At 38.0% G+C, this 16826-nt stretch overlaps 1 long non-coding RNA gene across 24 annotated transcripts; it reads right to left on the reverse strand.

The window, feature by feature from the left end:
• Positions 1–4269: 4269 nt before the first annotated feature.
• Positions 4270–14950, reverse strand: LOC116213907. 24 transcript variants are annotated; one of them, XR_004158152.1, is made up of 12 exons: positions 14796–14947; positions 14510–14666; positions 13908–13992; positions 13261–13779; positions 8514–8581; positions 7471–7532; positions 6964–7016; positions 6208–6711; positions 5909–6036; positions 5693–5786; positions 5103–5577; positions 4270–4578 (listed from the first exon to the last, which is right to left on the reverse strand). It is a non-coding gene; the product is annotated as an uncharacterized LOC116213907 (long non-coding RNA). The 24 variants fall into 24 exon arrangements; XR_004158151.1 differs by lacking the exon at positions 4270–4578 and having other exon boundaries at positions 5147–5577; positions 13261–13599; positions 13705–13779; positions 14796–14948; XR_004158150.1 differs by lacking the exon at positions 4270–4578 and having other exon boundaries at positions 5147–5577; positions 13908–14190; positions 14796–14950.
• Positions 14951–16826: the final 1876 nt, after the last annotated feature.

The following is a 16826-nucleotide window of genomic DNA, read 5'->3' on the forward strand; positions in this document are numbered from 1 at the left end:
TTGAGAAAGGGTATAAGGTCATGTTTGAAGGAAAGGAGTGTTTGATTTCTGATGCAAGTGGCCAGGAGCTGTTCAGGATACCTATGCAGGATAAATGTTTCTCTTTCAATCCTTTGGAAGAGAAGCAAGTTGCCTTCAAGACACAAACTGAAGCTCCAGAGATTTGGCACAAAAGGCTAGGGCACTATCACAGTAAGGGCTTGGTGTATATGCAGAAGAATGAATTGGCTAAAGGGCTGCCAGTCATGGAGGAACAAGATTCCACCTGCAAAATCTGTCTACTCAGCAAGCAAGCAAGAATTCCATTCAAGGGAGCAAGCTGGAGAGCTACTGAGAAGCTTGAATTGGTGCACTCAGACGTGTGTGGTCCCATGTCAGAAGCCTCTCTAAATGGAAGCAGGTACTTTATAACTTTCATTGATGACTTCACCAAAATGTGTTGGATCTATTTTTTGAAAGCTAAGTCAGAAGTTGCTGAGGTGTTTATGAAATTTAAGTGCTTGATTGAGAATCAATGTGGTAGAAGGATCAAGGTACTCAGATCAGACAATGGTACTAAGTATACCTCAAACAAGTTTAAGTGCCTTTGTGATGAAGGAGGCATAGAACGTCAGTTTACTGCCCCATATTCTCCACAGCAAAATGGAGTGAGAGAAAAAATAGAACTATAGTGGAAATGGCAAGGTGTCTTATGCAGGAGAAGAACATGCCACTAAAGTTCTGGGCAGAGGCAGCAAATAATGTTGTCTTTCTGCTCAACAGGCTCCCTACAAAAGCCTTGGAGAAGAAGACACCCTATGAGGCTTGGCACAAGATGAAGCCATCTGTGAAGAATTTAAAGGTATTTGGTTGTGTATGCTACACACATGTACCTCAGGAAAAGAGAAGGAAACTAGATCAGAAGTCTGAGCCTGGTGTGTTTGTTGGGTATAGCCTGCAGTCTAAAGCCTATATAGTATTTCAACCTCAAACTAAGAAGGTGATAATTAGTAGGGATGTCGCCTTCTTGGAAGAGGAGAAGTGGAACTGGAAAGAAGGCAGTAAGGGTGAGAAGGGTGTAACTCAACAGTGCTGGTCACCACAACTGTCAAGTGAGAAAATGGTAGAGATAGAAGACTATGTTGATGATTATCCAGCAAGGGGCACCAGACCACTGCCTGAGATATATGAAAGATGCAATGTTGCAGTGCTCGAGCCATCATGTTTTGAAGATGCAAGAGCAGATCAGAAGTGGATGGTTGTAATAAAGGAGGAGCTGGGCATGATAGAAAAGAACCAGACCTGGGAGTTGGTTGATAGACCTCAAGACAGGAAGGTCATAGGAGTGAAATGGGTGTACAGGACCAAATTAAATTCTGATGGTTCTATCAACAAGTATAAGGCCAGGCTTGTGGTAAAAGGCTATGCACAGGTTTGGGGAGTAGACTACTCAGAGACTTTTGCTCCTGTGGCCAGACTTGACACCATCAGATTATTAATTGCAGTTGCATCAGAGAAGAGCTGGAAAGTATACCAGCTGGATGTTAAGTCTGCATTCCTTAATGGTGTGCTTGAAGAAGAAATTTATGTTGAGCAAACTGAAGGTTTTTGGGTCAAGAATCAGGAAGACAAAGTGTACAAGTTGAAGAAGGCACTGTATGGTTTGAAGCAAGCTCCCAAAGCCTGGTATAGTAAAAGGGATGAGTATATGAGAAACTTGGGCTTTCAAAGAAGTTTGAGTGAGTTTACTCTATATGTGAAGAAGGCTTGTAGCAGTGAGATTGTGATCTCTTTATATGTGGATGACCCGCTTGTGACAGGAAATGATGAAGTTCTAATCAGAGAGTTGAAGCAAGATCTGATGAAGGTCTTTGAGATGACAGACCTTGGAGTAATGGCCTACTTTCTAGGCATGGAGATAAAGCAGACTCAGGGAGAAATCTTCATCTGTCAAAGAAGGTATCTGAAGGAGATTTTAAAGAGATTTAATATGGAGGAGTGTAGAAGCGTGAAGACTCCTACGGGTTACAAAGAGAAGTTGCAAAAGGAGGATGGAACAGAACCAACTGATGAAGCATAGTATAGGAGTTTGGTTGGCTGTCTCATGTGCCTAACAACAACCAGACCATACATTCTGTATGTGGTAAGTGTTATGTCAAGATTCTTGAACTGTGCAAAAGAATCTCACATGATTGCTGCAAAGAGGGTCCTAAGGTATTTGAAGGGGACATCTTGTCATGGAGTTAAGTTCCCAAAGAGTAAGGAGTTGAAGTTGTCTGGTTTTTCAGACAGTAATTGGGCAGGAAGTGTCGATGACATGAAAAGCCCTTCTGGTTACTGTTTCAATCTCGGTTCAACATGTTTTTCCTGGTGTTCAAAGAAGCAGGAAATAGTTGCTCAATCCACTGCTGAAGCTGAGTTCATAGCAGCAACAGCAGCAGCCAATCAAGCACTTTGGTTAAGGAAGTTGATGCAGGATTTGCATTTGAGTTCAAAGGAAGGAATTGAAGTATACGTGGACAATCAAACTACTTTAGCTATCTCTCATAATCCTATTTTTCATGGAAGGACAAAGCACTTTAAGGTGAAGTATTACTTTCTCAGAGAAGTGCAACAAAATGGTGAAGTGAAGCTTGTATACTGCAGAACTGATGAGCAGCTTGCAGACATCTTTACCAAGTCATTTCATGTTGAGAGATTTGAGTTTCTAAGGGAGAAGATTAGTGTGTGCAGCAGCAACTGATCCAAGGAGGAGTGTTGGAGATAAATGCATCAGAGCTGCTTTTGTCTTTGTTAATCAAATGTCAGTTTTGTTTGTTTCTTAGTTGCTATTTTTAAGGAGTCAGTTAACTGGTGTTTAGGTGCTTAGTTTTTGCACGTTAGGTGCAGTTATTTTTCAGCTTTATGTTTAAGCTTTAACTGATTTTCTTTAGAGCATTGTATTGAAGTTTTTCAACAGTAGACAGTTTTCCTTCTCTTTGTCAAATCTGCATTCTCTCATTCTCTCTAAATTGAGTTCTGCTGGTCTACTTTGAGGATTGAATTAAGAGAATTAACACGGGTATTTGTGTTTCGCCCAAATAATCCCAACAGCCCACGTAAACACTCTGCTAACGTCAGGCTGTGCAGCAGTTGAGACATGCATTACTATGTGGTCGCTTGAACTTGAGTTTTTACCAAAGGAGTTACGCCATTTAACCACGGGGCCGATCCATTAGGTTTAGACTAGAGTTTTTCTTATCATTATTTTTTTCCCTTCATAATATCATGTCCACCTAAAATATGCAGATTCTCATCTTCCAGTCTAATCAGGGGAATAATAAAAGAAAGAAAAGAGACAACTGATCACCAACCGAGTTCCACTAATTTTGTTTTGTTCTTGTGTAATAAAAGCAGAGGAATCAATATCATGATAAGGTACCAAAGACTTCATGAACCATATTTTAGTCGCCTGTCCCGACTTCCTCGATCTTTCTTCCTTGCTTGTCCAAAAAGACCATTTTCGGGTCTCTTTTGTTTAACTTAGGAAAGGTGCGAGGCATGGATCTGTGCGGTATGGGAGACTAGTCTGAGCCCCCAGAGCTCGGCAGTTTGCAGCTGCCTGAAACCAGCAAAGAACAAAGAGATCAAAGAAATTACAAACTGAAAAATTCGTCTTGTTGAAACCTTCAGTTTATAGAATTGCAGGACTCACGACTTGAGCAGCAAAGGGCAGCATCCTTTCAAGATTATGAATAACAAAAACGAGAAGAAAACCAATATCAAGCAATACATTTAATTGATAGTTTTTGAGAAACACTGCTAAAGCTAAATTCGCCTGAGATTACAAGCAGGATAAGGTATTGGGTACTCATAACCTCAAAAATTTAATGTAGAGACTTTCAAGTACACGAATAATTATAACTTTTAAGCAAAAGGCATGAATTATCCTCGTGCTATAGGGAGAATCCTTAAAAGGAGCCTCATTATAGAGGTGGGCATGGTTCAGTTCTGTTTGGTCTTTTAAATTGAACTGTACAGAACTCTATTTTCGGGTTCAGGCGAAATTGGATTATCCCCGGATAAGCGGAACGTAAGAGAACCAGTCTTTTGCTTAGTTCTGGTTTTTTTTTGGATGAATGGCGAATTTCATTAAACAAAAGTAATTACATCAGAGGCCATTAACCCAGTACAACGTTAGAGACTAAGCCCCAAACTCTACCCCAAAAGGGAACTAATTAGTTGTGAACAAAATCAGAAGAGTTAAACATGTGACCGACTAACGTAGCATTTACAATTTTTTGTGAGAGACGGGGGTAAACACTCAGCTTCGCTTTCACATCTGCAAAGACCTCCTGAACTATTGCCGCTGGAGGAGAGATATGCTTTTGGTAAATTCTGACATTCCTCTCTCGCCATGTACAGTATATGTAGTGAGTCCAAAGAAGCTTGAGGCAAATGACATCAAGCTTCTTCCCTCGAAGGGAAGCAATCCAGTTGATTTCCGTATTCCAACTCACCGTAGTTCGGTGCAAACCGATTCGAGCTAGCAAACTTTTCCAAATTCCTTGGGTAACAAGACATTTAAAAAAGAGATGATCACGAGTCTCCCTCTGCATACTGCAAAATTCGCACTCAGTTGACGCAAGCTGAATCCCCCATTTTGATAGCCGGTCTTTAGTAGCTAGTTTATTATGAACACTAAGCCAGCTAATAAAAGAAGAGCGAGGAAAATGTCCATCAAACCATATTGCACTTCCCCATTCCACTTTAGGGCCTCTCGATCTAAGACACTGCCAGGCATTTGCAATAGAGAATTGCCCAGACTCGTGATGATCACGAGTCTCCCTCTGCTTAGTTCTGGTTTTAGTTATGCTTTCAGGGCTCTTTTAGTCAACTTGAATGGTTGAAAAGCCAGTTCGATTAAGTTTCTTGCCGAAAAGCACAAAGGAACATAAATCTATTTCAAATTTTTGAAGTGATGAATAAATAATAAACTACGGCGGATTTGGATAAGGTTAACCTTTTAAAGTAGATGGTTCTAGTTGCCTCTAGAATTTAACAATTTCAATATTCAATACCAAGCCTGATGGGGACTCAGGTCATCCTGGCAAAACAAACCTAAGAAAATGGTTAGGGTTTACCTTGTCTTTTGGTTTTCCTTTTTCCTTTTGCCCAATGCTACAGCTGCTCACAAACAACGATGGATTGTTTGGATCTAAGAATTCAGTGGTACAGCAGCCACACCATACATATTAGCAAAAACCAGTTTACAGACATTCTTTCCCTCTACCTTTAGACTTCGCCTCTTCTGCAGGAATTGTATTTTAGCAGAATGTCTACTGGACCAACAGTTAGCCAAGGAAAAAGGATTAATTCATGACATCTAATTATTTCGCAAGAGTCTGAAGAACTCATGACTTCTTAGCTCATTCAACTAAAGCGGCAAGAACTTTCTACGAAAATAATGAAAGGATCACCATATGGAGTAGCGCCTATAAATGCATCCCCTGCACCGGCTGTATCAACGAGTTCTGTTGGCGGAATTTTCTCAGTTGTTCCCAATAGTAACCTTCCGCTTACGGTCCCTATCCCGTCAGCTCTTAACTTTGTCACCGACTAAAGAAATTAAGAAAGGAGGAAAAGAAATATCATTGGTATAGTAGTAAAGATACTTGGGCATCATAAAGAGGTAAAGCAATAAAAAGTTAAAAAAATCAAACTACTAATATACCGATTCAACACATGTTGGAATGGTCTATCATCTTTCTGCTGTTTCAGAATTTCCAGCAAGCTGTCCACATCAGCTTCTTCTGCTCAATGACGGACTGTAATTGAAACAAAAGGGAAAATTCAATTCTTTATTGTGTAAATAGCTTGTATGGTCTGATAAATACTTGCACATCATACCTACTCAGGAGAAAGGGCATAATTGAGCAATTAAACTCACCATCACTACTCCTCTTTAGCATTACGCATCCTTTCTTTGCCCAAGGTAACGATGGCGAATTTCAGTTTTGGCAGTCTAATCATCATAGAAACAAACGAGCTTGCAATAGATGGAGCTCGAGTCCACTCCTGTAAAATAAGAAATATCCAAAAGAGACATTTGTTTCAAAAGGCTATAGTTGAAAGGGGGACATATCGAACTATAGAGACAGGTTTCTTCTCAAAAAGCATTTTATGGATGATACGTGATCAATGAAAGATTTATTAGCTTGCCAGCTAAGTGGAGAAGGCTGTCCAAACCTTCTCTTATCCTTTCTGTATCCATTAGTATCAGTATATTCCTGCGAGTGGCCTGCTCTCCCAGAAACACAATGCTGCTTACTTCCCACAAAGTTCAGATGATGAAGGTTTTCTATACCCATAAGTGAAGCGAGGAAAAAGCACTACTCCCGCATATTAAAGAGACCACGAATACTCACCCAACTTAAGTTTCGTAGAAAACACGATCTGATTCTTAAGATTATGTATCAATCGTTATAGCTCAAATATTGCAAATTAACATATCATTCTATCATCCACATGACTCCATAAAAGTAGGTCTACAACTAACAAAATTACCAAGTTAAATGGGAATCAGTTATAATGTGATTTCCTCTTGAGCTACAATTAAAGCAGTTTCATGCAACCTTCCATCAAAGTAGACAACCCTTTGTCTCTTCGGGTGCAGATAGCAGACTTGACGGAGAAAGGTCAGTTGGTATCATGGGAGAATATCCAGGGGTATGTATACAGGTTCTTGTTTTCCTGATTAGGAAGTGAAGACAATCAGTGTTGGCATTTTCGAGCGGACCATGGAAATTCAGCTGAAAACTGAATTGAACATCATTTCAATTTTAATATTCAAAGCACTTAAATTCCTAAAAGAAGGTAAACTGGCAAGCAACATTTCCCATTAAAGGAATTTGACACATTAGTTGAAGGCATCGGACAGGCTCATGCACGGATGAAAAGATAATCAGATGAGAAACAGAGAGGTTATAAGAAAAACCTGCTCACTTTTCATTGTCAACAATGATATAGGTAAATGGTGAATTACCCTCCTTGGCGACCTGGAACAAGGCAACCACATCCGACAAAATTTGAAATCTCCCATTCTACGAAGAATTCCTCTTCATTACCACATAAAAAAATAATAACAAAATTCTTTAAGCAAAAGGTGCAGATCATGGTAGCTATTTGATTGAAACTATTAGAATGGGTAATGACTTCCGCAGAAATCCATTCCTTTGAAATCCGATGTCCCGAACCGAAAATTTTGTCAGAATTTTCCCTATATTATCTCGATATCCATTATCACATACATTAGTCATATAAAAACTTGCTTTCCATAAACTCCCAAAATATATAACAAATCCAGCAAACTCTAATATATATATACACTTCACAAGATATTACTTTTTCACACCCACATCAGTAATCCAACTAAACAAAACTTTCAGGTCATAATATTTTCAAATCCATTCTATACAAAAACAATATCTATCAAATAACTAAGGTTCCTACCTAGTCCTCCTAGCTGATCCCCGACATCAAAAAGTGGTTCTTCCACACAACTAGAAGCTTATCTGGAAAATTATACGCAGGGTGTGAGTTACATCTCAGTGAGTACTATATTCCAAAGCAAAATTAATCATTATTAAATAAATATTTAATTGCTAACAACCAAATATTCAAATAAACAATACAATCAAAACCAATCCAACTATTTGCTCTCTCGCACACACATACGGTATATATTTATACATATTATATAAAAATAATAATTTTATCCAATATAGTAACTAAATTGAAGTCCTACTAACAAATACACACAACTTTTCTAACCATTCCTCTAATATCTAATAACACATAAATACCAAATATCCATTCATTTAGCGTTTCATAAAAAGTCATTACACAATCACTTAACAAATCAAGTTTCAGCAACAACACAATTTTCACGGAGCAACCTCGGATAATTTCAACAATCATCACATCTCCAGCAATCAGACAAGACAAACAATATAGCCATAAGGTTGCATTTTCTCGCAACAGAGTTGTGACGGTACCGTGACCCCGCACTCATATCCATAAATTTCCTCATTTAATTTCTCATAAACGAGGGCTGCCCATTATCCTCCGGTAGTAGGAGTCTAGACGTCCCTTTTTGTATCTCGTCGGATCAGCGGTCTAGACGTCTCTTTTTGTATCCCGCCGGATCAGCGGTCTAAGCGTCCTATTTATATACTGTCGGATCAGTGGTCCCATGGCTATAAACAGTAATATTACAAGTATAATCAATTGCAACCATGTCATCTCGCCCCATTTATCTATATTAAATTCTTATTCTCAAATTATCACAATATCATTATATATCTCATACACAATCAATATACACAATCACACCGCATATCTCAAGTCATCATGAAACGTAAGAGGGCAATATTTCTCAAATCATTTCACACAACCTAGCAAGACCATTTCTTAATCTCTAACTATCACAATATTCTTCTTAAATATTTTAGATAACTATAATACATCATTTCACAAAAAAATAGAGTACTCACCGACAACTCCAAGAAAATAGCTCACTGGGTTGCACCTTCAAAGTCCAAGTATTCAGTCTCCTCGATCCCTATGATTTGCAAACATAAATTTAAAGAATAATTAACATAACTGTGAGATCCAATTTTTTTTAATGTCAATTAGTACACACACATACATTTACTTACATGTTTATACACATATATACATATATTTGCTACGTACCAATGCTGAGCATCAGAAAAAAAAAATAAAGAAAAAAGAGGAAAGGGAGGTTTCAAGGGCCCCATGTGGCCAGACATTCTTCCCTTCTCGTCCCCCCAGCACACCAATTTCCACCGCCATTCTTTTTCAATTCCAATTGTACTCTTTCTTTTTCATTCTTGCGTTTTTGCTCTGCCTTATTCCCTGTGGCTGGAACCGAAGAAGAAAAACAGAGCAAAGACAGAGAGAGAGAGAGAGAGAGAGAGCGAGAGAAGAGTCGAGATGGCAAGGAAGAGCTCGACTTTTGGTTGGTGGTTCAGTTGTCGACCAATTTCAGGTATGTGTTATGAAATTTTCATTCTTTCCTTTGCTCGGTGTATGCAAAAGGGTCCAGAAGAAGAAGAGGAAGGATAGGTCGAGGAAAATTCGTAGGTTCCGAGTTGGATTGTTGTTGATGGTGGATGAAGATTTTATTCTTTCTCGTGGAGGCTCTGATCAATTCTGCGTTTCTACACTTCCCAAACTTCAGCTTTCCCTTCCGATTTATTTTTAATTTATTTAGTTTGATCAAGCTTTGTGAGGGTAAAACGGGGCCTAGAGCTTACAAGAAGCTTATGTTGAATACAATCTCCCAATCTGTTGGTAATTGGATTAGATTCTTCCGATTTAGTGAATCCTCATGCCTTCTGGAATTGACTGGTAGTTTATTCCTTGTTCTACATAGATTCCTTGATCAGGCCTTATTTAGGATCAACCGAATCTAGAGATTCTAAGAAGCTTCTCTTTGGCTTGCGAATCCTTTCTTTCATTCACTGAATTTAACTCTCGATTTTGGTAAATTTTCGTAATTGTTGATTGCCTTGTCAACTAGGAGGGTCTGATTGGTGGATCGTGTATCTTTTCTTGTAGTTAACGCTTAAGACAGGAGTTGGGCTTTAATTTGGTTTGGATATTGATAATTTAGGTGCTGAGTTGAGGAAGCTGGTTTAATAGTTGATTTTAGGATTTCCGATGGTGGTTAAGTTACTAATATAACCTGAGCTTTGTCAAGTTATTTAGCTTTCCTTTGCTGCGATAGAATTGGATAATGTTGGTTACGTTATTAAGTTGGAGGTTGTTAATCGGTGGTTTAATAGCATGGGAGTGATTTATTGGACTTGATGGTAGATATATATATATATATATATATATATATATTTTAACCTAACTGCCATAGCAAATTAATCTACGTAACTACTTGTTTGAAATTGTAAAGTTAAAATGATGATTTGAGGAATAAGATAAATCAGTTACTGATTGGTTCTTATTATTGTCGAAAGAATACTGATGAGAAGTAAAGAATATGGAATGGGGGTAGAACGACTAGAAGAAGCTGATTGTATTAAGTTTCTAAGCTTATGACTTATCCTCTACCTTGTGTGAGTATATAGGATTTCAGTATGTTGAGTTACAAGGATTGGGCTGTCAAGTTTATCAAGAAGAACTTGCCACCTTAACATACCTTTGGTTGGTTGATCTTAGTATTGATTATCTGGTCGACCATTATAGCTGCATGAGTATCTAGAATTTAAGAGTAAATGGGTTTGAATCTTTCTCTTCTCTTGAGAACTGCAAATGGTTAGGTATGAGATATATACATGGATGTAATTGATATGATATATGATATGATTTCTTGTTATACTTGCAACTAATAGGGATTGAGGAGATTGAATCCTAGCACTCAAAAGGTTCGATCCAATGAGCTATATTTCTTGGAGTTGTCGGTGAGTACTCATTCCATTGTGAAATGATATATATAATTATAGTATGTTATATGAATACTCTATTTCCTTGTGAAATTATGTGTTATAATTATATAAATTATTTAAGACGAATATAGTGATAGTTAGATTAAGGAATCGGTCTTGCAATGTTGTGGGAAAGGATCTGAGAAATATGGCCTTTTATGTTTCACCTTGATTTGGGATATGCAATGTGATTGAGTATGCGGCTTACGTAAGAAAAATATGATGATAATGTGATTCAATTGGAAAATGATTGTGGTTGTGTTTGTGTATACGGAACTGTGATAATTTGGGAATAAGGATTTGGTGTGGGCTTATGATGTGTGATGGCATGGCTGCAGTTGACTGTACTTGTGATTGTTGTTTGACTATAGCCATGGGACCGCTGGACCCGGCGGGTTACAAAATAGGCCAGATCGGCCGTTGGACCCAGTGGAATACAAATAGGGCCTGATCGGTCGCTGGACCCGGCGGAATATAGATTGGGGCATGATCGGCCGCTGGACTCGGCGGAATATAAACAGGGGCCTGATCGGCCGCTAAGACTCGGCGGAATACAAATTGAGGTCAACTCTTACCGCCAGAGGTTAATAGGCGGCCCCCACTTATGAGATGTGGATATTGGAAGTTGAGAATGGTATGAGCGAGATGTGCGGAGTCACGGTACCGTCATAACTCTGTTGCGAGGAAATGCAACCCTATGGCTATATTGATTTGGTTGTGTTGTATATTGTTTGTTTGGTTGGATTGCTGTAAATGTGATGATTGTTATGATTGTCTGTAAATGTGTTGTTGCTAATTTGATTTAGTTAGGATATGAGCGCAAGATGATGTTGGGTTAAATGTTAATTCTAATAATAGTTTTATATGGTTATAAGGGCAATTGATTGTTGCTGAATGAACTTAGTAATCATTTTTACGTATTGTCTAATATGTCGTGTTGGTGAATTAATTGATAAACTTGGTTATGCTACTACTATCTATAGGAATATTTGGTTGTCTAAAATATATTTATCTCTTAATATAATTCATTTTGCTTTGGAATTTAGTGCTCACTGAGATGCAGCTCACACCCTGCATACATTTTTCCAAATAAGCTTCCGATTGCGCGGAGAAACCACTTTTTGATATCGGGGATCAGCTTGGAGGACTAGGTAGGAACCTTAGTTATTGATAGATATCATTTTTGTATAGAATGAACTTTAGAATATTACGACCTGAAGATTTTGTTTAGTTGTATTACTGATGTGAGAGCGAAAAAGAAATCTCCGGAAAAGTGTATATACCTATCAGAGTTGATGGATTGGTTATATACTTTGGAAATTTATGAGAAGTAAGTTTTTATGTGAAAAGTTTTTATGTGATAATGGATTCGATGAAATTTAGGAAAAGTTCTATCGAAATTTCGGGTCGTGACAATAACACCATTACAGGGCTTCTAATACCTCCCACGAACTTCTTTACCGCCAATTGTCTCAATACAATGCAAAGTTATTTATGTCATATTCATTATGTCTTATAACTCTCTCATCTTTGTTCAAACACCACTTAAAATAATCTCCATTTGACACATTGTTTAAGTAAATAAACAGATGATTTCACATTGATCGTTAATAGGATAATTCAATCAATAAAGGACTAAATTCATCATAAAAATTCTATTAAAGACAACTTCTTTTCATTTGGAGCAAAGACCAAAAATTATACTTTGAAATTACGCAATATAAGTCTACCCATGTTCCTCCGAATCATCTAACAAGGCAAACAACAAAAGAAACTTTCAGTTTACCTTCCACCAACTTCAACAAAGCAACATAAATCGAGAGGGCTAACTGATAATCGATAGAGTAATACCATTCAACCTAAACGAAATGTTTAGATCAGCACTGACGGGACAGTTCAATGAATCCAATAGGAAATAAAACCAACCAATAATATTTACTCTTACAATGCTCAATACACATCAGCTAGTTTGTATATCTCCCTAAGTCATCCACTAAACAAAATTCCTATCTGACAATTCATTCAGACAATACTGAAGCCATTTTCTAAGAAAATCAATTTCACATAAGCAACTCAAACAATAAAAGCAACTGATAATAACCCGATTTCAAATATTTCAAACAATAGCAAATTTCTCCTCAATAACCTCACCAAACCAGGTTCATATCCCAACATAGTAACACATCAAAATATATAACTCAATTCAGTCTATTCTCATCAGATTTCAAGGCAAACTGAAATTCGGCTTCGCTATGGCCAATCAACTTCGTCATATTCACCCTAAACAATCCTCTTAGGTAATAAAATACTAGTATAATTAAAGCCTAAGTCAAGAGATCTTTCTCCTTAGCAAACAAGACAATATGTAATATCGAAATAGCCCAATGATAGGAGGACACAACAAAGCACCACAAAATTTCTTAATATAGCACCCAAGACAAAAATATATCTCAATCAATTAAACGGTTTATCCAATAGAAATTGGAGAAACCGAACAATTCAATATCAATAACCAGAACCTTAGCCAACCCATTGACATTTCATTCGTCGAGTTATTCGATCAATTGACCAGAACTTAACTAAGCTGAAATCAATGAAATTAAACCTTAATTTGCTTGTAAACCTGATTAATAGAGATATCTAAGCCATAAACAACAAACCCACATCAATTTCCACATCACTAATCGGAACTCTAGACTGAACTCAAATGGAGAACGAGGCCAAATTAACATCTAAACATAGTGAATAAGAGTATCTACGGTTAGGAGATTCAACTTACAATTCAAGAGCTCAAGACGTATTGTCCTCCTCTCTCCCCGACTCTCTGGTCTGGTCTGCTCTGTTCTTCGTCTTGTGAACAGAGCTGAAGCTCGGCCCTCTCTTGCATGAGTTTCATCTCGAGCTCCTTGTCACCCTCTCTACCACTCTATCGCCCGTCCTCTCTCTCTCTCTCTCTCTCTCTCTCTCTCTCTCTGTGTTTCTCCCCCGTGCCCCCATCTTCTTCTCTTTGTTTCATTTTCTTTTTATGTAGAGGACAAGCTGAGGCGGTGGAAGGGATTGCTTAGGGGGGGATTTTGGGCCACGTGGAGTCTATGCCACCACATCTTTCTCTCTCTCTCTGTTTTTTTTTTTTTTAACTTCAGCATATATAGATATATATGTAAGCATAAATATATGTATGCTATTAGAAATAAAAATGTCAGGTCTCACATCCGAGGCCTACCATGAAGAAGGAAGTAGCTACACCATCAGCTTCTAGTTCTTCCAAGGTACTCTTTCCTTGTGCATCATCAGCAACCTAGCAAGCAGCACACAAATACGCCAAAAGTCAAAACTTTGCAGCAAAGAGCAAAGTTTGCATTCATTCTTGGGGCTTCCAATAAAACCAGCAAGAAGAAGAGAGTTCTACTGAGCAGAAGATACGACCTTCAAAATGAGTCTTGGGTTTAAACCCAAACGAGCCGCACAAGTCAAGGCCTTGGCCGCATTTCCACCTCCTTGAAAGTTGAACCTGAGAAAATCCAATGGGAAATATGAACGGTTTCTAAACAGACAAAAATGATAGATGGCTCTAATTTCCGTTGCTAAATTGATCATTAACTCAAAATATCAGAGAGGGCAAATCAAGAAATAGCATAGAAACATTCGACCGGAGCACATAAGATGGCCCGATTTGTGAGGACAGAATGTGAAGTTACTGGCACAAAACCTGAAACACGACACAACGCGAATAAGCAATCCTACAAGATGACATACAATATCTAAGCTAAAGCTATCCAAAACGATCAAAAAAAGGTTCTAGCTGGCGCACGTCCTCGCCCGTTGACTAGAGATCACAGTTTCGATACCTAGTGGGACTACCGTGCCCCTTCATTAGTTATTTAGAATTTCTCTTTCATTGTACTAGGCCTTGGGCCTCCTTTATAGCCGAAAAAAAACTATCCAAAACCGACACCGAATTAACACAAGCTAAAGTATTGACAGCAATAAGCTAAGATATAGCTGGGAAAGACCGACCCACAACCCACCTGCTCACAATTGGACGCACCAATACCCATTAGCTCACCAATTAACTTGCAGAAAATGAGGTGTTACAGGCAGGGGCATAACAGAGAGAGAGAGAGAGAGACCACAATAAGATGTTGGGGTAGAGGAGAGAGAGACTTGGAGGAAAACATTGCGATTCTGCAGAGCAAGAAAATGGGGCTTCAGGGACATAAACCAGTGCAGTAAAGGTAGCATTTTTATCATTGCCAATAAAAAAAAGCATTTGAAAAAAAAAAAAAGACGAGCCAATCATTGGATGAGTATGACCTGGTGGAGGAATTGCGTGAAGAAGATGAAGGGGCACCGAGGAGAGTGGGAATGGAGTGTGGAGATAGAACATTGTTTAATAAAGTTGCAAGCTTTTATGGTGATATTCTACAATTTAAGAAGCAGAGAGAATAATGAAGAAATCTGCTTCTGCAACATTATGGAGGGAGTTGCTGCTGAGTAGGACTCGGAGTGTCGTTGGACAGGAGAAGATGATGTCGGATATCTCATATGCTTGTCAGCGATATCCACGTGTTCTCTAACAAGAGGAAGTTCCTAGATTCACTGCTCCCCCAGCCCATCTATATGATCCAACCACTTGCAAGCTCTAAATAATTACCACAACGTAAAAAATGACCGTAGAAGCTCTACGTCAAAAACCAATTCCGGTTGTTGGAAGTTTCGTTAAATCATGATTATCTAAAGGATGAATTAAACGTGCATTGTATGGGTGTGGTGATTGTGTTTTCTATAAAAAGAGTTTGGTTTCTTTTCTTGGAGCCGTACATTAATCGGTGCTTGGATTGGTTAACAATCCACGATCTTGAGCTGTCCTAGGGAACTCAAGAGGTCGGTCGTCCATGGCCTTGAGCAGGCGACATGGTTGGATCAATAGAGGATGGTATGATATTAGGATGTCTGGAAACATATGTCTAGATAACTTTGCTTTTTAATGTTATGCCTTGCGCCTTGGCTTCTACCGATCAGATAGCTGTTACGATAATTAGGTGTCGTGAACAACATTTACTTCTTTTGTAGATTCACATCTATTATCAAATGCATATTGAAAGTCTATGATGTAGTCGGTCGATATGTGGCATCACATAGTTGAAAGACGGGAAACGAAAGGAGGTCCAATTCTAGACTCTTCAGGGGATAATATGCCGTTCCATGACAGAGACATAGATTATTTCCCTTTTTCTCGAAAATAATGAAGATTGTATTATTATTTTAGAAAAAAGATACGAAAATCTAATGAAAATTATAAGTTCAAGAAATATTGGAGGGATAGTCCGACTTAAGCGACATCAGAAAGAAATAGGCAAAAATATGCCTAAGTTGAATCTAATGGGTAGTGAATGTGAGCCCTAATGAATCCTAATGAGTAGTGAGTAGGGGAGGAGATGGTCCTCGATCCATAAAATCCCTACAATCTCAGTCATCGCCAGCAATCTTTACGGTGGCAGATCTAGGAACCCAGTGGGTTCAATTAAAATTTTTTAATTAGATATTATTAGAAAAATTTTAAATTCATATTAAAATTAGAGATTTTAATACTATATATCCATGTTTTGATACTTTTCTTAAAGCTATTTCATGATTTGAAAGTTACCTAAACAGGCAAGGGTTTACATGTTTTAGATCTATCACAGCGTCACTTTTTCCATCATTGTTTGATGGAGTTGCTAACGTGGCAAGGATGGGCCCACGCTACATCCACGAGCCACGTCAGCAACTTCGTCAATTATTGACGGAAAAAGTGACACCGTGATAGATTTGGAATAACATGCAAATCATGTGTATTTTTAGGTAATTTTTAAATCATGAGATATATCTAAGAAAAGTGTCAAACCATGAGATATATAGTATTATTATCTCTTAAATTATAGGATAACTTAATTTGAAAAAAAAAAGAAAAAGATAAGGACTTGGTATGATAGGATGTGCTCTAAAATGCGGATGTGAAAGTTTCTTTTACTTAAAAGCTTTAAGTATCTTTAAATTTTGAATATATTAAAACATTTTACAGATTTTCTCTTTGAATTTCATTTTTTTTTCAGTAGCCCTACTCGTAATTCATGTAAAATTCTTGAGATTAACGGAATTACGATTCCCTGAAAGTTATAATCACATTGTTTGAACACAATAGCAATAATTATAATTGAAAGATGGAAAAGTTATGTTGCATTTTAGAGAATTAGAGGAGACATCACTTGAAATTAAAAGCTAAAGGATAGAAAGCATGCACATATAAAAAGAAAGCCCCGGAAGAGATGAGATGGGAGGAGAAGTTTTTTCCCCCCTATAAAT

This window comes from Punica granatum, chromosome 7 (assembly GCF_007655135.1).
Source record: "Punica granatum isolate Tunisia-2019 chromosome 7, ASM765513v2, whole genome shotgun sequence".
Taxonomy (NCBI): Eukaryota; Viridiplantae; Streptophyta; class Magnoliopsida; order Myrtales; family Lythraceae; genus Punica; species Punica granatum.